The 23533-nt window shown below is 36.1% G+C and overlaps 1 protein-coding gene across 2 annotated transcripts in view; it reads left to right on the top strand.

Moving 5' to 3' along the window:
• The window catches only part of LOC136034435 (zinc finger protein ZFP2-like), a 163926-nt gene that overhangs the window by 60797 nt on the left and 79596 nt on the right, over nucleotides 1-23533 (top strand). The window contains exon 1 of one of the 2 annotated variants that reach the window (XM_065715610.1): nucleotides 10120-10239. The exons of the other annotated variant lie outside the window; for it this stretch is intronic. The gene's annotated coding sequence lies outside the window, so the exon portion shown is untranslated. Of the gene's footprint in view, nucleotides 1-10119; nucleotides 10240-23533 lie in introns of those variants that run through there. 2 annotated transcript variants of the gene reach the window in all.

Here is a 23533-nt window from a genome sequence, read left to right as displayed (position 1 = left end):
TAATACTTTTCTCTTTATGCTAAAGTATTTTTAGTAATTTCAACTATTTATTCTATGGACTTTGTGATTCAGGTGTCATTCTTAAGGAATTGAAAAAAAAATTAAGCTTTAATGTAAAGAGCAAAGTATCAACAAGGGTTGAGCAAACTCATATATGCAATAAAAACATACAAATATAGAAGCTTGCTATGTAATTTGATTCGTAATTTATGTATATTTTTAACTTATGAAAATGTTTGTAAAAAATTATAAGTTATAGTTGCCTTTTTAAGTAATCAAAAAATTGGAGGGCAACTAGGCCTCCTCCCTTGCTCTTTTTTCTCAAAATTTTCCGATTAAAACTATGAAAAAGCCATTTAGCCCCAAAAAATTAATATGCAAATTTTGTTTTAATTATTTATGTGTGGAGAGCCAAGATCAAAACATGTGTAAGGTCCCACCCTATGGGGTGAGTAAGCAAATACTAGTGCTTTGAATTATGGTAGCGTGTCACTAGTATTCAACGTGCAAATAGGTTCACTTTTCTATCTACTATGGCAACAGTCTCTCTGTTTCCTAAGGCCTATTATAAGTCACAATCTCTCAAGACAAGGAATTTTATTTTAGATGGAGTATGTAAAAACAGGTAAAGAAATATAAAATGGAAAGGAGTTGAGCTGGAGAGTTCTTTCTGGTTGATGAAAAGTACTTGCTTGGGCAAAGAAGTATAAATCTGGAAATAAAAAAACTTACGTTAAATCTTGTAAATACACACGACAGGCTGTCCCTCGTATTAATTGAAAAGCTAATATCCAAGAAAGAATGCTGGTCCATGAGGAAAAACGATAAGCCAAATATAAGTAGCAGGGTTGTTATATCTATCTGTCGTCCAGAAATTGTGAATCAGAACTCCCCGAATATTGTTCTAACATTTGCTTTTAAGGGTCGCCCTCTTCGGTCCGGTTTTTTAATAAATTAAAGCTTTGAGTTTGACTATAGGTTGAAGGTTATCTAACGCTCAAGGTAAATACGGACAGAAATAAAAATGGGTAAACAAGGGTTTGAAGGTGTCAGCCTGTTGAACTTGATCGTAGGTGAAGGTTACCCGTCTAAAAATAAAACTGGTAAATAATGGGTAAACAAGAATTTGAGGATGTCAGCCTGTCGTATAATTACGTATATGTCGTATATGTCGTATAGCTATGGCGTATAGTGTATGTTATATTATAGAATATAATACAAGGCAATAAATAAATAATAGAAAGGGACTTCTCACACATGCATTAATTCAAAAACAAAATTAAACAAAAAAAAACAAGTTTTTTTAAAATGAAAGTAAGGAGCAACATTAAAACTTAAAACAAACAGAAATTACTCCGTATATGAAAGGGGCTTTTCCTCCTCAACGCCCTGCTCTTTACGCTAAAGTTTTTTACTGTTTTAAATTGTAGAGTTAAGAGAAAAAGTCAAACTTCAGCATAAAGAGCGGGGCATTGAGAAGGAAAAGCCCTTTCATATACGGAGTAATTTCTGTTTGTTTTAGGTTTTAATGTCTCTCCTTACTTTCATATAAAAAAACTTCTTTTTTTTTTGTTTAATAATTTAAAGGAGTTACATTTTGACTTGCTAAGACATCTTTTTGTAATCACATGAAGTGATGCACAGAGTTGTTGGAATAGTGTTTAGTAAGTAAGTAAGTAAAATATTTATTTTCCATATTTTGCACATGGAACAAAACAGTACAATGAAAAAAAATAAAAGAAAAAAACATGAAGAAAAACGGAGAGAAATTCAAAACACAACATGGAAACATACACAATCAAGAACTGTAGAAATACTTAAGCCAGGGGTGATTCCATTTTGCCTGGAAATTAGAAATCAACCGGTTTACCGTGATACTGGGGTCTGCAATCCTTTGTTCATCAATCATATAAATATTTCTCGTCCACAAGGGGCATTGCAGCAGGAACTTTGCGAACCTAAAATAAAAGGACCAGAGCTTGCGTTTTGGGTGTCAGTTAATAAATTCCGAAATGGCAAGATATGTAGAATATGTGGCAGTGCGACAGCGTTATACGTATTCGTGAGATACTTTCGGCATAAGAGGAGTCTGCTGGCGACGATAGACCCGTACGAGGTGTGGAGTTTTTTCTCGACGTGTTTGATGAACAGTAGACGAGTTTTGTTAAGATTACATCCTATGGGTAGACTCAGATACACGACGTGAGATGAAACGTTAATTGACTCGCCACCGAGCAGGAGGTGTTCAGGCTGAGAAGGACTATCGTTGAAAAAAAGAACTGCAGATTTATAAGTATTGAAAGCCAGGCTGATTTTTCGGTATTCATCAAGTAGGATCGAGAAATTTGATTGCATACCCCTAATAGACCGACTTAGATCTAATAGATCGCCCGCATATACAAGTAGCGACACATTTATATTCTTGAAAATGCATGAAACATTGACTCATGCCTGGGCATTTAGAACACTGTTATTGTACAAACATAGCGATAATAATGAACCCTGGCGGACACCATTCTTTACTGGAATAACCACTGATGTGATGCGGTTACCTATCTTTATACGCGCTTTTAACCGGCAATACATATCGTACATTACACTAGTGACACGGAGGTTTATACCTTGCTGGTAAGCGGCTAAATGGGCCTGAGCGTGAATTGAAGAATCAAACGCTCTACTCACATCAAAAGCACCAATCACTATAAGGTCACCAGATTCGTGAGAATCTGCTAGAATAGCGGCAAGACTGAAGAGAGCATGAGCACAACCCAGACCCGGTCAGAAACTGAACTAGTGGTCAGGCATTCAGCACGAATATTGAATTTCTTTTGAGACTGAGATCTCTAGAATTTTACAGAGCATTGGAGCAACAGTGATTGGCCTGTACAAAGAGTATTGGTCTATTGGTTTCTCTTTTTTAAGGATGGGCGAAAGCAAACCGACACAAAAAGAGTCAGGTACTATACCAGTGGTGAAAATAATCTGGAATAGCTGCGTCAGATATTCAATAAAGCATAGTGGTACCGTGTAGCAGATTTAGCGCGCACAGTTCGTCTACACCACGGGAATGTTTCTTCTTCAGCTTTAAACTAGCTTCATGTACGCCTCCGTAAGTAACGACAAAATCAGGGACACACTGGGTGGATAATATCGATTCTAGTCGGTTTGCGAAGGGATTAGACGTCTAATCGAATCATGGGGTTTTCCGGCACCTGGCTCGCTCAACCGGGCTTTCCAGATTAGCTTTGGGTCACTTACGATTCTGGAGGAGCACTCTAATTAAAATATACAAATTAAAACTCTTCTTTTAATTTGGTATGATGAGCTTTCAGTTGCTTGTCAAATTTTCGTTTCGTTCATAAACTGATGGAGTTAACAGGACCGGATTTGGGCCTATCACAATCTTGCCAGATTCTAAACCAAAACTTAACATCGTTGCAACACTAAATTAGGGCCGGATTTTGCGAGAATTCGGGAATTTCTGTTTTCATTCCAACCTTTCTAGTAGGAACTGCTTTTTTTTTTTAACTGAGAGGAGCTTAAGAGTAATCTCGGCAACGAATATATAGATGAGTACTCTCGTATCTGCGGTGTCAAAATTCGAATGCACTTGGAGTAAATAGAAGGGGATTTGCATCTTTACAAGAAGTGAGTTCAGCACCTGATGACACAAAGTAGTATTAATTTTATCCCATTCACTTACTACTTTCCACTTGTCGTTCTTGGGTTGACGCAGAGCTGGTTTTATGCTTAGAGGGTAGGGGTAAAGTAGGGGTAAATGATAAGCGAAGATAACGTCTTTTAAACACTTACACTTCCGTTAGTATTCTTAGAGCAGGCTGTGTGGTTAATGTTTGAATAGGACCCAGAATTATGAACGAAGGAGTAATCACTGTCTTTTGGGAGGATGATAAGTTTGTCATCAAAGATGCCGTTTAGAAGCTGACTATGGGCACACGTGCTGTCAAGCAGGTTGCAGTTGAAGTCCCCCATGACTACGCATTGCAAATCTCTCTGGGTCACAGACTTCAGACACTTCGCTAGTTTGTGAACTGCGTTCATAAACTTTCGCTCCGATTTATCATCATGGTAGTTTGTAGGAAGATATACATTGAAGAATGCGACACTGTCAGAAGATATAGCCAAGAAATTATCATTTGTAAATAACACCTTACTTTCAATATACGGTTGGCAAATAATCGCCAAGCGACCGGAGGGGCGTCCGAAAGAAAGTTTGTTGGGGATTCTTCCGATCATGTTCCATTACGTAATTTTGACAGGCTGTGCTATTAGACATAGGGTCGCTTCAGCTCACTGACGATTTTTATTATTGTGGGGCACTTGAAGGAATGGCAAGTGTGGCGTTTTGATTTCCAGAGGGCGCATGTCATATGGTTTCCACAGAACTGGTCGGGGCTAGAGCCATGACCTCCTTCTCCGCATCGAGAGCAAATTTGTTGGCTAGAACAGGTAGCAGAAATATCACCAAAATTATGGCAGTTAAAACAGCGCTTTGGAAGAAAGATAAATTCCTCGATGGGGTACCGCTCCAAGTCAATTTTAGGAGGGTTTTTCATGGTGTGGTTCAGATGCTTGCTGGATGAGAACTATAATTTGAAGGATCTGGTTTGGCCACATTGATCAGCTTTTTCACAATTCGGAATAAATCTCTTAAGCGTGTCACTATTAATATGAGCTGGGATTAACTTGATCATACCGATGAAAGTGGGAGTTTTAACGCTTGCCATTGTTCAGACGATTTCTCGTTAATAGATATTGCTAGTGCCGCTGCTTTAGATTTGTTCTTAGTTACGAGGCGTCATTTTTACTTCCCTCGACAGAGTTCAAAATCGTCATCATTCAAAGCATCACTACAAATATTCAACAGGAAGTTTTTCTTTCTTCTGCGGTAGCAACAGTAGGAGAAGGGTTTTTCAAGACTACTGAGTAAGATGGAGGAGAAGGAGTAGACTCATTAGCTTGAGCATGAACAGGGTTGCCTTCAGGCCACGGTAATGGTATCTGGTTCAAACGGTCAAGCAGGCCATTGAACTTAAGATTCATCTCGTTGACGGTGGACACTATACAAGCAGCGATCTCTTCATTGCAGGCGGGAACTTCTTGTGGCTCAAAAATAACGAACTCAAGAAGCTGTCTCTTTTCTTTGGCACAGCGAGTGAACATCATCGCAATGTCCATCAGGTTGTCCTCTTCTTTTACATGTTTTATTACACGTTCCCCTAATTTCGACTTGCGATAGATAATTTCTTTTGCCTCTAAAATCACTTCACGGTTGAAAAACTCGAGTCCTCGCCTAGTAAAAACATTTGTTTTTACACCTGCTATCATAGCTCTTGAGATAAAATTCAGTACTGCATTCCGCACTAGGTTATCACCCATTTTGCTGATGGTTTCCTTACGAGAAAAGTAAGGAAAGTGTTGAGGGTTGGCTACCTTGTCCCCGCAATTTAAGGGACACGCCCGGCGGATACCACGGCTCTTGTTACCAACTCACTCCCCCCCCCCTTCTTCTTACTTTCCTCTCGCCACCTCTATCGTAAAGTGATTGCCTATACATATCGGAATTCCAAATTATATTCTTACTGCTTAATCAAACAGTTCGTGGTAACGAACTTTAGTAAGGAGCGACCCGGCTCAATAGTAAACGAAACTCTAAAAAACGAGAATTCAATGCTAAGAGATTCATCAAAATAATCGGATTTTTATGCTGATTTTAAATGTATGAGTTACATCAAATTTAGTCTTTGTCTACAAAATTTACTGAGAAAATTTGCCTTATTTTAGAAAACAGGGGAAAACACCCCTAAAAATCATAGAATCTTAACGAAAATCACACCATCGCATTCAGCGTATCAGAAAACCCAAGAGCAAGAATTTCAAGGTCCAATCTACAAAAACGTGGAATTTTGTATTTTTTGTCAGAAGACTGATCACGGGTGCGTGTTTATTTGTTTGTTTGTTTGTGTGTTTTTCCCCAGGGGTCATCGTATCGACCAAGTGGTCCTAGATTGTTTCAAGAGGGCTTATTCTAACGGAAATTAAAAGTTCTAGTGCCCTTTTTAAGTGACCAAAAAACTGGAGGGCAACTAGGCCCCTTCCCAAGCTAATTTTTTTCTAAAGTCAACATATCAAAATTTTGAGATTGCCTTCTTGTTCCACATAGTTGAAAACCATAATAACTATGTCTTTGAGGATGACTTGCTCCCCCACTGTCCCTGGGGGTGGGGCTGCAAGTTACAAACTTTGACCAATGTTTACATACAGTAATGGTTATTGGGAAGTGTAGCGACGTTTTCGGGGGGATTTTTATGGTTCGGGGGGTGGGTTTGAGGGGAGGGGGCTATGTGGGAGGATCTTTCCTTGGAGGAATGTTTCACGGGGGAAGAGAAATTCAATGAAAAGGGCGCAGGATTTTCTAGCATTACTATTAAAAAAAGACAATGAAAAAATAAACATGAAAAAGGTTTTTTCAATTGAAAGTAAGAAGTAGCATTAAAATTTAAAACGAACAGAGATTATTTGGCATATGAGCGGTTCTGCTGAAATAATTTTAGTAATTTCAACTATTTTTTCTATGGCCTTTCTGATTCAGGGGTCATTCTTAAAGAATTTGTACAAAACTTAAGATTTAGTGTAAAGAGCGAGGTATTAACGTGGGGACAAACCCCCTCATATACATAATTAAAATATAAGAATATAAAAGTTTGTTACGTAAGTTAATTTTTAAGTTATGTATATTTTTTAATAATAAAAACGTTCGTTAAAAACGAATGTTCGTTCGTAAAACTGAAAAATTGGAGGGCAACTAGGCCTCTCTCCCCACCCATTATTTCTCAAAATCATCTGATCAAAACTAAGAGAAAGCCATTTAGCCAAAAAAAGAATTAATATGCAAATTTCGTTTTAATAATTTATGTACGGAGAGCCAAAATCAAACATTTATTAATTCAAAAACGTTCAGAAATTAAATAGAAAAAGACTATTTTTTTTACCTGTAAGTAAGGAGCGATACTAAAACTTAAAACGAACAGAAATTATTCCGTTTATGAAATGGGTTGCCCCTCCGCAATCCCTCGCTCTTTATGCTAAAGTTTGACTCTTTGCCACAATTCTACTTTTTTAAACAATTAAAAGTTTTAGCGTATAGAGCAAGGTATTGCGGAGGGGACAACCCATTTCATATACGGAGTAATTTCTGTTCGTTTTAAGTTTTAATGTCGCTCCTTGTTTTCAGCAAAAAAAAAAGTTTTTTTATGCCTAAATGACGTGTCAATTTCTTGCTACAAACTAGTCAGACAAGTTTCGTATGAGATCTTCGTTTGTCGAGAGATTGTAAAATAAGTTCATAAAAACTTGCCAAACAGCTTTGCTTAAAATCCAGAAAAAGGTTATTAGTTCACGGAACGAAATGTATTTGAAGACTGAACTATGTTCAGTCTTCAGTAGAAGTTGAACTGTGAGATTTCATATCCTATGATAGGTACTGGATTTTATGGAAATGGAAGGGAAGGTATGCACTTTAATGTTAACGGCAAAGAATCCAAGCTTATCAAACTCACCATCGTCCAACCGAAAATGTTTACAGTACACAAGTAGAGTCTGCACGAATTCATTGCTGACAGCCTTAGTAAAAGCTGGTTGTACTACTTAATTTATGTTTGTTTGTTGCGCATGTATGTTTACTTATGTATTCTGTAATGTTTTTAGTGGTCCAATCTCTGCTTTGGCTCATATTTGTGATGGCAATATTGTGATACAAATTTGACATAAAATATCTAAATTTATCATCATTTTGTAGTTTGAAATAAGGTAAAATTCTAGTTAATTGACTTCTATTTTGAAGCAACTACCTCCACTCCTTCTCCGTCTAGAGGGCCCTGACCTTTGATGACCTTTTAAAATATTTTTGTTATAAAAGTGAAATCTTACAAAATAGATCTTCTGCTTAATTTATGTACAACAAAATTGTTTCCAGCTTCATAACTTTGCTCAATTCCATTTTATAAGGTTTTAAAGATATGCAAATACATTTCCTAAATAAAAAAAAGCAACATTGATATGGCTCAAAATTCTACTCAAATAACAGGAATTGCATTTTCAGAACTAAAGGCAGAGGCTTTAGTTATATATTTTAGCCTCTAGACTCATCCCTGAAAGTTTCATTTTCCTAATCTTAGCCCTTTTCGAGATAGCAAGAAGTCAATCAACTAGAATCTTACCTGAATTAAAAATCAAAAATTTGTTATCATTTTGTAGTTTTTAAAATTGCATATTTATTAAGATAAAGTACAGGTGGTAGTTGAAAGTAAATTACTTACGTAATATAAACCCTATATGATAAATTTAATACTTAACGTGAATATAAGTAAATTGAAGTTGCCAGTCTTGAAGAACTGCCACTCTTTTTCCCTGAAGAATAGTTCATGCCCATTGACTATCCGGCTGTGGCTCTCCTCATGCCCCCTCCCGCAATAAAAATGCTGTAATAGTTCTCCTTCTGTTCCCTCTTCAACGCCCCCTCTTTACGCTAATGTTTTTTTTACTGTTTTAAAAAGTAGAGTTGAAAGAAAAAGTCAAACTTTAGCGTAAATAGCAGGGTTTCTTTGCCTTTTGTGAATTTTAGTCGGAATCTTGGTAATTTTTCTTCGCTGCGGTGGTAATCTTAGTGTATCGTCATCATTATTCTGAGAAATAGAGTCCAAACTTTAAGGTAAATTTTAAGGTTTAACATTAATTGTATTTTGAACCAAAAGGATAAGACCGGAAATTCTGATATAAGTTAGACTTTTTTCATGCAAAGATTTAATTACACTTGCCTAGAGAAAATTCCCCTTTTCAAGTAATTTTCAACGTATCTTAAATCTAAAAACCCTATACACCAAATTTTTTAAATTTGATTCGGTTCAGGGATAGAACTTGATCTCAGCTTGTAAAAGCAGATATAAAATTAATGTTCTGGAAGGGACACTGATAAAAATTTGGCTCCCCCATTGACACCTTTTACTTCTCTGGCTTTTTAATTAGTGATGTTTTATATCCTCTGGGCATTTATTTTGTTTAAAATAATTCGGTTGGAAATTATTTTGGTTTTCGGCCATGCACTAAAACCATAGAAGAGCAGAAAAATAACGTACCTATACAGCACACATCACCTACATAAGTGTGCACATAAAAAAAAAATTACATACCGGACATGATTGTTAATATAAAGGGATCTGTACAAGAACAAAATTGTTGTAGTTAAAGTGGGGAATGAGCTTAATATCTGGTTTCGAATTATATTAGTAGTTAAGCCGGGTTACATTCTGTCCAAGGCCGTATCCAGGGGATTTGACCCCCCCCCCCTAAATGTTTTTCCGTAGTGTAAAAACGTAATAAAATGAATATAAACAAATTTCTGAAACAAGTTTATGCAAACCCCACGAAAAAAAACCCTTTTGTAAATCCCCTCTCCAAAAAAAAGGCTGGAAATGACCCTGGTTCTAGCCGGGACACGTTTGGAGTTTTCGGCATTGAGGGTTCCAATTGTGTACTTTTGATTTCGATTTTTCTACAAAATGATAAGTTTTTGGTTATTAAGGACCGAGTTTTGTCCTTTAAAAGATGCAGCTACGATCAGTGGGGGGAGGGGGTGTCATCCTTGCTCATACGGTATATAGAATATATTTTTTTAATTCTTATTTAACTGCCCACAAAAGAAACTTACCAAGTTTGATTTTTAGTACATCGCAGTGTTGCCAATGCGTGGAACTGCGCTGTTCCAGTTTCCGGACATAAACTGTACCAAAAGGGAATAATTTGAACCCTCTGAACAGCAAGTTAAAAATCTACCGTAATAAGGAGAAAATTTTCAATAAAACTAAAACACGAACAAATATTTGACTTGGAAAGGAGAAAGAAAAAAATGTATCGGAAAGTATGTATTGTACCAAAAAATGTCCAAACGTACCGCATTCTACCAGGAACTCTTAAAGTATACCAGAAACGGTATAATTTTATTATGCTGGCAGTGCTGCAATAGGCTGGACTATACCTGAGGCTAGAGGAAAATCTTGAATCCAAATAGTTATCTATTACCTGTTCAGGTGTTGGGCGGTATTGTGAAAGACAGTAAGAAGGTTGATTGTTATTTTTTTAGTAAGAATTTGCTGGATAATAATGGTTTATTCTGGATAATCTTTTTCCAATCAATTTTTTTATTTGAAGCATAAGAATAAGGTGAGTAAATATGGCAAAAAAATGCCAGCTTATCCCCTCACCACCATAATGTAAGTAAAGGTATTTGTATTGCATACTGACCATAGCCTACCTCTATATATTAAATATTTAATTGAAATATACCTGTATCGTAGTTTATCTCACTTAGACTAAGCTAACTATAACCAAATGCTGAGAGACAAACCGGTCTTACTCCCATCAAACAGATATAACTTCTTGGGTGTGGTTGGGATCATACAAGTACCTAAGAAAATCACATGTAACTTATTTTAGAAAAAAACTTCGCTTTTGCCCCCCCCCCCATGGCTACACCACTGAAAATATACCTTATTGTTTTTTTGGCAATAAAGATTAAAAGATTTTAAAGATTAAAACAGTAATTGTAGGGGAATTAGTTTTAGTTTTTTTTTATTTGGGGGGATAGGAGTGGACTGGGGGGAAGAGCGGGTTGAAGGGTTTTGGGTGGAGGAAGTTGTATTTGGATGAGGTTTGTTACCCTATGGGTGTTTGAGAGAAGGGGTTTGTCTTATTTCCTTTTTCGTTTTTATTTTCATTAGGGTGGGAAACAATTGTATAGGTTTTTTTATTGTTATTTCTAATTTTGGATGCCTTTAGGAATGTTTATGTAGTTAATCGCTAAGTGTTAGCAAAATTTAAATTTTTCCCTGGCGTAGTGATTTATATCTGTAAAAGCTTATGATTTTGTTTATTATGTAATAAAAGTCAAGGGCTGTCAGAAAGAATTTGGGAAAATTTGCAGTTTACAACAAAATTTAAATAGGATCAAAATGAATGCTTCATTCGATGGCTTTTTATGTTGTTTTTTTTTTCAAATCCATTAGTCGCTTCTGCGACAAACTCCATTTTTAGTACTTAATGTGGCACCAATGGGTAACTTTTAGCCTTGTCTGTAGTTTTTTGACTATGATGTTAAGGTGAAAATATTTGAAAACAAATTAGATATGAAATTTAGCTTTTAAGCAAAGCCTTAAACAACTATATAATAGTTTGGTACCCTGTCAGTAAAAAGGAACAAAAAGAGTATATTGGTGTCAGCTAACCCATTCGAAAATATGATTTTGTTTGTTGTTCAAGGTAGGGGCTGTAAGTTTCTTGTGTGGGTTTTCAAAAATGGTGATTTTAACGGCGTACTTTTTATTTTGCTGTGACAACTTTTTTTGAAGGGTCCAGGTTTTTTTTTAATTCCTTCAAAGTGGCGTTTCTAGGCCTGGGTAGGGGAGGCAGCCCCCCAGTTTTTTTGGCATCTCACAATAAATTCCTTTTATTTATTTTTTGCACTCAGATTAAGGTCAGTGGTGTAATTTTGTCAAAATCCTTAGGGGGAAGGGGGCAAAGTTCTAGCTAATTTCCCCAAATCAAACGAGATGACCGTAAAATTGAAAAATGAATCATGTGGTAGCCTAGCACAAAAGCAAAGATATACTAAATAAAAATAACCCGTTTCTCTGGGTGCTTGAATTATGCAGTCTTACCTTAGTTTTATTAAATAAAAAAAACAAGTTTTTTTTAACTGAATGTAAGGAGCGACATTAAAGCTTAAAACGAACAGAATTTGCTTCGTATATGAAAGGGGCTGGTCCCTCCTCAACGCCCCGCTCTTTACGCTAAAGTTTGACACTTTCTCTCAACTCTACTTTTTAAAACAGTAAAAAACTTTAGCGTAAAGAGCGGGACGTTCAGGAAGGACCAGCCCCTCTCATATACGAAGTAATTTCTGTTCGTTTTAAGTTTTAATGTCGCTCCTTACTTTCAGTTAAAAAAACTTGTTTTTTTATTTAATTTCTGAACGTTTTTGAATTAATGCATGTTTTGATTTTGGCTCTCCTCAGATGAATAATTAAAATGAACTTTGCATATTTGTTTTTTTGGCTAAATAGTTTTCTCGTAGTTTTGATCGAATGATTTTGGGGAAAAAGGCGCATTGGAGGAGGCCTAGTCGCCCCCCCCAGTATTTTGGTTACTTAAAAAGGCAACTAGAACATTTAATTTTTTACAAACGTTTTTATTAGTAAAAGATATACGTAACTTACGAATTACCTTACGTAACGAACTTTTTTATTCGTATGTTTATATCAGGTATATGAGGGGGTTTACCCCCTCAGCAGTACCTCGCTCTTTACAAAAAAGCTTAAGTTTTGTCACAATTCCTTAAGAACACCCCTGAATCACAAAGGCCGTAGAATAAATTGTTGAAATTACTAAAAATATTTTAGCGTAAAGAGTGAGGTATTGAGGAGGGGAGGAATCCCCTCATATGCGTAGTAATTTTTGTTCGTTTTAATGCTGCTCCTTACTTTCAGATGAAAAAACTTCATCTTACTTTCATATTTTTTTTTTTTTTAATAATGCTAGAAAATCTTGCGCTCCCTCCATGGAAATTTTCTTCCCCCATGACAAAATACTCCATGGGAAGTTTCCCCAACATATCCCCCTCTTCTCAACAACTCCCCCCAACCAAAAAATCCCTCTGAAAACGTCTTTACACTTACCAATAACCATTACTATATCAGTTCAGAGTTCAAAGTGTCAACATCTAAATTGGATATTGCATGGACATTATTAATTCAGTAAGTTTTATGTGAAGAAACTCAAAATTTCGCAATAGGGATTATAGGGACGCATAATCCCTACTATACTTATTGACCTACATAAGGGATTGTATTGCATTATAAGCTTAATGGAGCGCTAAAGGCGATTTCAAATTTTTTTTGGCCTTTCTTATTTAACCCCAGACCTAAGGAGTGATAAATGTCAATATTTATTTGTCCCGGTTGTGGTCGATCTTGTGGCAAGGGGATTACCCTGCAATGTACAAAATGTCTCGAGATGTTTCACCCACAGTGTGCAGGCATTTCCCCAATTGAGCATAAAGAAAAACCGAATTGGATTTGCTTAATCTGTTCAAATAACGATGAAGTACATGAATCTTGTATCTCTAATAATAATCCCTGTATATCCCCGATAATCAGCAGTCAAAAATCTATTCCCGCTAATACTAATTCCGTAGCTGAAAATTCATGCAGTCGAAGCGTGGACCTGTCAATCCAGTTTATTTCAAGACCAAAAAACCATTCCAATGAAGTAATTGCAAGTGACAATATATCTGACGTCACAAGCCAGCCAGTCAATGCATGCGATTTTGATAAGACTTTTGTGTCAGAGGCAGGAATTTCGCATGTCGTACTTAATTCGATATTATTCTTTGCTCTTGATTCGTTAAAAGCAGGAATAAGTGTTGATGAAATATCTAACGCAATGGTAGGATTCTATCGTTTAGAGGAGTTGAATGTAGCAAAAACGCTGCTCGTATGTCTGTGTCGTAAAGCTGGTAGATTGCAAGAAAGGAGAGGAAAAACAGCTGAAAAGACTACTGCCTCGGACATAATGCGTGTTATCATAGAACTTGATTCGAAAGAGTTCATATGGCCTGTAATCGTCCCACGGAGCTTTAATGAATGTCCAGTATTAAAGCCTGACATCAGCGTCCGGCTTGATTAACTTAATTATGATTATTCCCGAAAGCTTGAAAAAATACTTTCTTCTATTGAGCGTATCGAATCTAGTTTAGAGAAAAAAATAAGTTGTGATCTAAGGTTATCAAGGTTAGCTCAGTTGTGATCTAAAGGTTAATTTTCCTGAATGCATAATAACTTCCAAGCCTCGGCGATTTTTTGGAATTATCAGGAGTGTGGACATTGATTTTGATGTTAGTGCCTACGCATTGGACTTTCCGGGTATAATCGAGTTTAATCGGCTAGGAAAATCGCAAACTGTACGATTTATTTTTCAAACAGAAGAATACCTGCATTTTTACATCACACATGGCATCAAATTCGGTTATGAGTTTTTCCGAGTGGAAAGTGATCGTATTCAGCCTAGGTGTTGTTTTAAATGTCAAAGTTTTAACCATGTTTAAAATCAATGTAAATCTAAATGTTTCAAATGTGCCCGATGTAGCGGTAATCACATTACGACTAAAGACTCCACATGTCAAGCGCCAGTTAAATGCGCCAGTTGTGGCTCGAATGATCATCCAGTTTAAAGCTTTAGGTGTCCAATTTTAAAGAAATTTTGTAAATGAATGTATTACTTCGTATTAAGTCCTTTAATTCAAATGGTGCGTTAGAGAAATTACCTGTACTTCATAGTTTTTGTTAATGAAAAATCATCGTTATTATGTCTTCAGGAACACCACCTCCTTGATCATTCGTTGAATCTGCTTTCTAGTTTGTCTACTCAGCATGATATTTTTGCTCTTCCCGCTACACCGACTGGTGGTCGTCCCTCCGGTGGTTTAGCTACTATTTTACCCAAGTCTCTTAATGCAACTATTCTAGCAATTGATACAAATTTTTTAGCTTGTAGTTTTTCAAACGTAGTTTTAATTAATTGTTATTTTCCGACTGATTACCATGATGATATTTCTTTTGATGCGTTTACTCAATGCTGTTTTAATCTTCGTCGTTTTGTCTCTAGTTTACAGTCAAATTTGCGTACTTATATTTTAGGTGATTTTAACTGTGATCCAAATATAGCAAATGAAAGGGGTACAATTTTATCTTCTTGTCTTCCTAATTTTTCTGTTGTACCGAAGTCCCAGGATTTTACTTATATTCATTGGAGTGGTAGTACAACTACCATTGATCATGTTTTTTCCTCTAACCCAAGTGATCCTTTGCCTGTGGTTACTGTAATCGAAGATTTCTCCGTTAGTGACCACATGCATCTTCAGTTCCTTATACACCCTTTGGCTTCTCGTCCTTCCCCAGTTCGGTTTTCTGGTAATAAGCTTCATAAATTTTTTGATCGGGTTGATTGGAATCCAAATTTTTGACCGCTTTACCAAGAAAGAGTTGGGACTTTAATTGATAAAGTTTATATCCCTGATAGTTTGGATTCAATGGACAGTAATCCTTCTTTGACTATTAATTGTCTTTATTTTGAATTAATCCATTGCTTAAAGTATGGTGCTGCGGCAGTTTTTCCTACTAATAGGATAAGGTTGGGCGCGCAGAAACCTTTTTGGAGCCTCAATCCTTTTTTGGTAAATTCTAATAAGGCGGCTGAACAAGCGTATTGGGAATGGCGGGCGCTTGGTAAGACTAGAGATTCGGATCCAGTTTTCTTGCTAATGAAAAAGAGAAAGGCCGAATTCCAAGCGGAGCTCCGTCGTCATAATAACCTGGTCATAGAAGAAGCCTCTTCAAACATTGATAACGACAAGGACAAGAATCTCCTTTGGAATGTTCTCCGAGGCAATAGGCGGACTAACATGCCTGATACTAATTCCACACCATCGCTTAAAGAGTGGGAAAATTATTTTTCTAAGTTGTCGACTTCGTACGATTCTAACAGTGTTGTGTTGCAATTAGATGAAAGGTTGAAGAATTCTTCAACTCATTACAGGATTTATGAGGATATGTTACGCGGAGCAGTCAAAACGTTGAAGGCGCAATCGGCTAAGGATCATGATGGCTTATTTGCTAATCACCTCAAACTTGCTCCTTCTTCTTTTCTTATTACTCTACTGGCATTTTTCAACCTTTTACTTACTACTGGCTTAGTACCATCGTCATTCTATATTGGCATAGTTACGCCTATTCCTAAGAGCGGGAAAAAAGACTTGTCATCTTGTAGTTCCTGGAGGCCAATTACTAGGGGTTCTATGATTGGGAAAGTGTTTGAGTTGTGTTTGAAGGATCTTCTTGAAATTCTTGACCCTGGTTCTAATCAAGTTGGTTTCAAGAGAGGTTTGGGATGTGACCACGCCCATGCATCTTTCAGCAAAGTTATTGAAGAAGCGAGAATTTCTGGTCAACTGCTATACGCCCTCTTGATTTTTATCAAAGGGGCCTTTGATAAAATTTCTCATGCATCGGCTCTGCTCACTTTAATCCATGCTGGATTGCCCCTAGCTGTCATACGAGTCCTTCGCTCTTGGTATTCTGATTTAAAGATCCGTATCTGTCCGAGTTTGTCTTCATCTCAGTCCAAATTAATTCAAGTGGGTAGAGGAATTAGACAAGGAAGATTTATTTCTCCTTATATATTCAATTCTTGTTTAGCTACTGCCCTTAATTCTCTTTCCTGCTCCTTTGTTTCATTATCTCGAAATCTGTCTTACATTGCATATGCTGATGACATTATCCTTCTAAGCCGATCCAAGTCTAGTCTTGTTTCTAATTTTAGTATTTTAATTAATTGTTTAAAAGGTTTGGGCCTTTCTATCAGTTTTGAAAAATGTCAAATTTTTTTTGTAAATTGTTTAAAGGATAATGTCAGAGCGACTCTCGATTGCGGCAATGGTGTTATTTTTCAGTTGTCGCCAATAGTCACTTATTTGGGATTACCTTATGCTGCTTCGAAAAGAGATTTTAAACCAGTCCTGGTTCAGCATGTTCAGATGAAACTGCGCAAGGCATTTGGTCTTTTAATTCGTTTTCGGGGTCTTTACCGTCGGGACGTCCTTGGTCGTATGTATAGCGCTGTTACTCTGCCTCACGTATTGTTTTCATCCATCCTCTTCCGAAATTTCAGACCTTCTGATCTTTCGCCCATTAAAGTTTCTTATTTTAAATTTTGTAAATTTTTACTTGGTTTCCCCCTTTCTTTTAGTAACACTGAGATTGTTTTAAAGCTTAATGTGAAGGATCCTGTAGTCCGTATAAAGAAAAAAATGTAAAACATTCGAAGATAAGGCGAAAATTAACCTTTTAGGCCACAATTTATTTCCGTTTTTTAGTAACAGTTCCGGCTCTTCATGATTTATAGGCTAAACTATTTAGCAAGTGTTTTTGTATCTTTTTTTTAAGTATTTGATCAATATTTGATAGGTTTTGATTGTAAGTGTTATCATTTGTTTTTTTTCTTTATATTATATTGTAGCGTACTCCTCATTTTTTTAGGGAAATAAAGAAAATAAATAAATAAATAAAATATGTAAACACAGGTCAAAGTTTTTAACTTGCAGCCCCTCCCACTGGGACTGTGGGGGAGTAAGTCGTCCTCAAAGACATAGTTATAAGGGTTTTCGACTATGTTGAATAAAATGGCTATCTCAGAATTTGGATCCGATGACTTTGGGAAAATGACTAGCGTGGGAGGGGGCCTAGGTGCCCTCCAATTTTTGGTCACTTAAAAAGAGCACTAGAACTTTTTATTTATGTTAGAACGAACCCTCTTGCAACATTCTAGGACCACTGGGTCGATACGATCACCCCTGAGAAAAAAAAACGAACAAATAAACACGCATCGGTGGTCTGCCTTCTGGCAAAAAATACAAAATTCCACATTTTTTTAGATAGGAGCTTGAAACTTCTACAGTTTGGTTCTCTGATACGCTGAATCTGATGGTGTGATTTTCGTTAAGATTCTATGACTTTTAGGGGGTGTTTCCCCCTATTTTCTAAAATAAGGCAAATTTTCTCAGGCTCGTAACTTTTGTTGGGTAAGAATAAACTTGATTAAACTTGTATATTTAAAATCAGCATTAAAATGCTATTCTTTTGATATAGCTATTGCTAACAAATTTCCGTTTTTTAGAGTTTTGGTTACTATTGAGCCGGGTCGCTCCTCACTACAGGTCGTTACCACGAACTGTTTGACCATTGTTTTTGAAGTAGCTAAACTTTAACTGGGGGAAACTGGGTTCTGGGGATGGACAGTTGCCCTTCTCTATCCCATACCAAATTATAACCCTTAAGGTACCCTGCCCCTCACAGGTTATGAGGCCCAAAACTACTACCATCCGGAATGAGCTATTTTTTCTCCTCAGACAGTCTTTTAGAAACATGTTTTTAAACTATTGGTTACTATAGGTTGTTTTGAGCTCCTTCAAGGGCTCAAAATGAAATGTGTCCTAGAAGCGATTGTTGAATTTCTAGAAACCATAAAAAAGGTGATGAGTTAAGTATTACTATTTGTTTATCCTGAACTGGGATCTATGAAGGTTTTTATGGCACTTGGTATTAACCAACTGCCATATAGCGATTGCAAATTCTGTCGGTCTGTCTGTTGGTCCCGGTTTTGCTATTTTAGGCACTTTTAGGTAAGGTAGGACGATGAAATTTGGCAGGCGTACCAGGGATCAAAACAGATTAAATTAGAAATAGTCATTTTCCCGGTTTTACCATCTGGGGGAGGGTGGGGGGCCAGTTAATTCCGAAAAAATAGACAAAATGACTTATTTTTAACTTACAAACGGTTGATCAGATCTTAATGAAATTTGACGTTTGGAATGATATCGTGTCTCAGAGCTGTTATTTTAAATCCTGACTGTATCTGATGACATTAGGGGGGATTTGGGAGGGGGAAACCTAAAATCTTGGAAAACACTTAGAGTGGAGGGATAGGGATGGAACTTGGTGGGAAAAATAAACATAAGTCCTAGATACATGATTGACATAACTGGAACGGATCCGCCCTCTTTTGGGTAGTTTGGGGGGGGGGTTAATTCTGAAAAATTAGAAAAAATGAGGTATTTTTAACTTACGAACGGGTGATACGATCTTAATGAAACTTGATATATACAAGGATCTTATGTCTCAGATGCTCCATTTTCGACTCGAATTGGATCCGGGGACATAGGGGATTGGAGGAGGGAAACAGAAATCTTAGAAAATGCTTATAGTGGAGAGATCGGGATGAAACTTGATGGGAAGAATAAGCACAAATTCTGCATAAGTGATTGATATAATTGGAACGAATCTGTTCTCTTTGGAGGAGCTGGGGGTGTTAATTTGGAAGAATTAGAAAAATTGTGGTATTTTTAACTTCAGAACGGGTGACCTGATCTTACTGAAATTTGATATTTAGAAAGAATTAATGACTCAGAGCTCTTATTTCAAATGCCGACCAGATCCGTTGACATTGGGGGAGTTGGAGCGGGAAAATCGGAAATCTTGGAAAATGCTTAGAGTGGAGGAATCGGGATGAAGCTTGGTGGATAGAATAAGCAAATGTCGTAGATATGTGATTGCTGTAACAGAACTGGATTCGCTCTCTTTGGAGGAGTTGGGGGGAGGGGTTCAGTACTTTGGCGAGTTTGATGCTTCTAGACGTGCTATGACGATGAAAATTGGTAGGCGTGTCAGGGAGCTGCACAAATTGACTTGATAAAGTCGTTTCCCAGATTCGACCATATGGGAGGCTAAAGGGAGAGGAAAAATTAGAAAAATGAGGTATTTATAACTTACGAGTGGGTTATCGGATCTTAATGAATTTTGATATTTAGAAGGAAATCGTGACTCAGAGCTCTTATTTTAAATCCCGACCCTCATTAAGCCTCTGATTTTCCTTTTAAATCAATCTATTAGTTCTTAGAATTTTGTCAGAGCTCATACCATATGAGCTCTTGGCTCTTAGCTCTTCTTGCCTCGTCACAAGTGCCTTATGAGTTCTTAGCTCTTGTTTGAAGCATCTAAGGTAAAATTCTTATGATGACCAGGTAAAAAAGGAAACAAACGGAAAAGGTAGGCTATATGTTTGGATTTTTCCAGCCTAGCTAGAATACAAATCTTGGTCCAAACACAAACGTGTTACCAGTGCAAGTCTTCCAGACAACATAATGATTATCTTCAGTTAATATTAAATAGCCTTCAGGCGCTTTATAAAACTGATAAAACAAGCCTTATTGCATTTTGTTTCACTTCTTCTTTGAACTAGGCTAGTCAAAATATGGAACGATTCAAATAGATTTATTGGTACTGATACGAACTGTGGTACTGATACGAACTGCGGGTACTTACGTGTTATAGCAAACACACCATAAAGGTAAAGTTAGGATAATCCTATTGAAATATACCAAAATATGATAGTTTAGTAACAAAATTATGGAAAGTATAACAGAGAATTTTGGAAAGCAGGCCGCCCAGAACACATAATATTAAATACCAAACTACCTCTATATATTAAATATTCAATCAAACTATACCTGCATAGCATTTTATTTCGCTCAGGCTAAGCTGATTATCACCGATTGGACACAAAAAACCAGTTTCATTGTAGATCAAGAATAGATTGTGGTCGCTATAACACATAATTACCGAACTGTGAAAATTTCCTGTGAAAAAAAAAATGCATTATATGAAAACAAATTTCCACCTTCCAATAAAATAAGGCCAATAGGGATTTTAATCAGGTAAAAATTCAAGTTAAACTTAGAACGAGGAAAAATGGCTTCAAACAAGACTTTGGCTTTTGTCCTTTTTCCCCTCTCCTCGCCGTAAAAGTCTAAAGTCTGTTGCGTCATTTGTGCTTTATTGAAAACTTCATGTATCTTATAGAGTGTGCTTTTGTTTGAAACATCGGCAATAAATAAATAAAAAATCATTGCAATGAGCAATACAATCACCAATGAACATAAACTGGGATATATAATATATTGCCTCAGGGAATACACTAAATATTTGCAAAATTCACACATAAAATCATATATTCACATATATAACCACATAATATAATATGATTTTGCCCTAGGCGTCACCAACCCTAGGAACGGTCATGCTTTTAAGGGATCAAAATGAAATTGTCCCTAGAAGTTATAATTGAATATGGAAAAATCATAAAAGGTAGGTAGGTAAGTTTTATTTTATCCACAATACAAACATAAATAAAAAAATGACAACACTAATAAATTGTTGCAGCAAAAAGAAAGTCCTAAGGACTTGTGCTGCAATTTCATATTATGATTTACATCTTATAAATAAATATCTAAACATAACATCTCATGATTAACCACCTAGCCTATCTTATATATAAAAAATAACAACACATACACATGAACAAAATACAACAAAATAATCATATTAAATATCATTTACCGGTATTCAGTCCCCACCCCACATCAATAAACTGCAAAAAAAAAGACATCAAAAACCTTCTGCCCTTCAAAACCTATTACTTAAATAAAACATTTTCAATTTATTTTTAAACCCATATAAAGTGACAGACTCCCTGATGCCAGCCGGCAAACTATTCCAAACAGAAGGCCCCAGATTCCGAACCACATATGATGATCGAACTGTTTTTCTTTGTTCATGGCTTAAAAGTTGTGAATTTCTTGTATCATAATTATGGTACTCCTGATTCATGGAAAAATAATCATGAAAATACTCAGGGCATATATGTTTCATGCTCTGGAACACAAAAATTGATGCCTGGTAGTCACGAGTCTGACCAACATTTAAAATATTACACCGGGAAAAGCTAGCAGTAGTTTTGGATTCAACCTGCTCTTTTATATCCGCAATCAATCGAATGCTTTTATTTTGCAAAATCTGGATCCTTTTATAATTAGAGAAGAAATTACTAGCCCAATGAACACAACCATAATCTATATAAGGATGAACAAGGGAAAAATAAATGATTTTTAAAATCTTGAACGGAAAAGTTTTTTTTACACGTCTCAAAATTCCTAGACCCCTAGCCATTTTAGCACCAATAACACTGCAATGCTTTTTCCAACTAATATTATTATCTAAATAAAACCCCAAATACCTAATTTCAAAAACTTGTTTAATGGGTAAATGTCCAAAAAAAATGTTATTATTATCATTAAGTAACCTACCTGTTCTACTAAATATAATGTAATTTGTTTTAGATGCATTAACTGCTAGGGAACTACCTACTGTAAAACTGCGCAAACGTTCAAGTGCCAAATTAGCCTTATGTGCAACCTGCACCAAACAACTACCAGTTACTGTTATCGCAGTGTCGTCCGCGAAAGAGGTCAGCGCTTCAACTCCAACATGTGAAGCCAACGAATTAACATAAATAAGATAAAGTAGAGGTCCCAGCACGGAACCTTGAGGCACTCCATACTTAACACCGAACTCTCTGCTTGATATATCTGATAAAGCAACTTTGATAGTCTGGCCATGCAAATACGATGAAAACCACTTTACACAAGTACTACCTAACCCAAGCCCACTTAGTCTACTAAGAAGAGTATTAAAATCAACAGTGTCAAAAGCCTTACGGAAATCTACAAAAACAGTTAAAGGAATCATATTATTTTCAAATGCATTATCAACAAAACTTAAAAGATGGTGTACTGCATGACTAGTGGAATGTTTACTTCTGAAACCAAACTGTCCATTTTACAAAATTTTCTTCGAATCCAAAAAATCATACAATCGTTTATAAATAACTTTTTCATAAATTTTACTAAATAAAGGTAAAATGGAAATTGGTCGCCAATTACAGGGTTCTGAGGGGTCCCCACCTTTATGTAAAGGTATGATTTTAGATCGTTTTAGTTCCGACGGGAAATGCCCTTTAACCATTGAGAGATTAATTAAATGAACCAGTACCGGTAAAAGATACACCGACACATAATTAAAAGCCTTTAGGTTCAGTCCATCTACACCAGAAGAATTTGATTTAAGGCTACAAACAATTTTTTCAACTTTTTCTACATTACATGGTACAAATTCAAACCCATTCTGCATGCTTGAAGGATTTACGTTAATGTTGACGGCACAACCACCTCTAGACACTTCATTCTGTATAACACTACCAATTTTCGAAAAATAATCACCCATGTAATTTGCTATTTCCAATTTATCATGAATAATTCTATTACTAGTTTTTAAATTGGTTATACACATATCTTTTTTTTCACATCCTATCACTACACGGACAATTCTCCAAGTATCTTTTATATTACCTTCCTTAATCTTCAAACGGTTTAAATAATACTCATTCTTTGCATTTCTTTTTGAATTATTTACATAATTTCTCAACTCTTTAAACTCATTTAAAATCATTTCAGATGGATTATCAAGATATTGACAATACAACTTATTTCTTTGTCTTATTAAACTCAAAATTTCATCATTTATCCACGGCTTTCTCGGTTTAGCTTTCTTGCAATTAATTTTATTCAATGGGCAATTTTTCTCAAACACAGGGTAAAGAATATCTGAAAAAATGTTAAAAGCTTTTGAAGCATCATCCTTTTCATTGTAAACCACCTCCCAATCCAACGAACTAACTTCATTTTTAAATTTAGCCAGATTAACTTCTTTCATGTCACGCCGAAGAATCTTATTTTGTCTTTTAATTTTACAATGTGATAACTTCTGCAACAAACAAAGAAGCGGTAAGTGGTCCGAACCAGAATGGATTAATACATCACACATGCTATCTTCCACCATAACTTCAGTGACGAAAACATTATCAATCAAAGTTGCAGAATGGTCTGTTAATCGGGATGGGATAGAATTTAATGGGAAAAGACCAAATGAAAGCATGACATTAAGGAAATCCAAAT

The sequence above is a fragment of the Artemia franciscana genome, chromosome 13, assembly GCF_032884065.1.
Source record: "Artemia franciscana chromosome 13, ASM3288406v1, whole genome shotgun sequence".
NCBI lineage: Eukaryota > Metazoa > Arthropoda > Branchiopoda > Anostraca > Artemiidae > Artemia > Artemia franciscana.
Note: the sequence above shows the minus strand (reverse complement) of the source record. Positions and strands in the feature narration are given on the sequence as shown.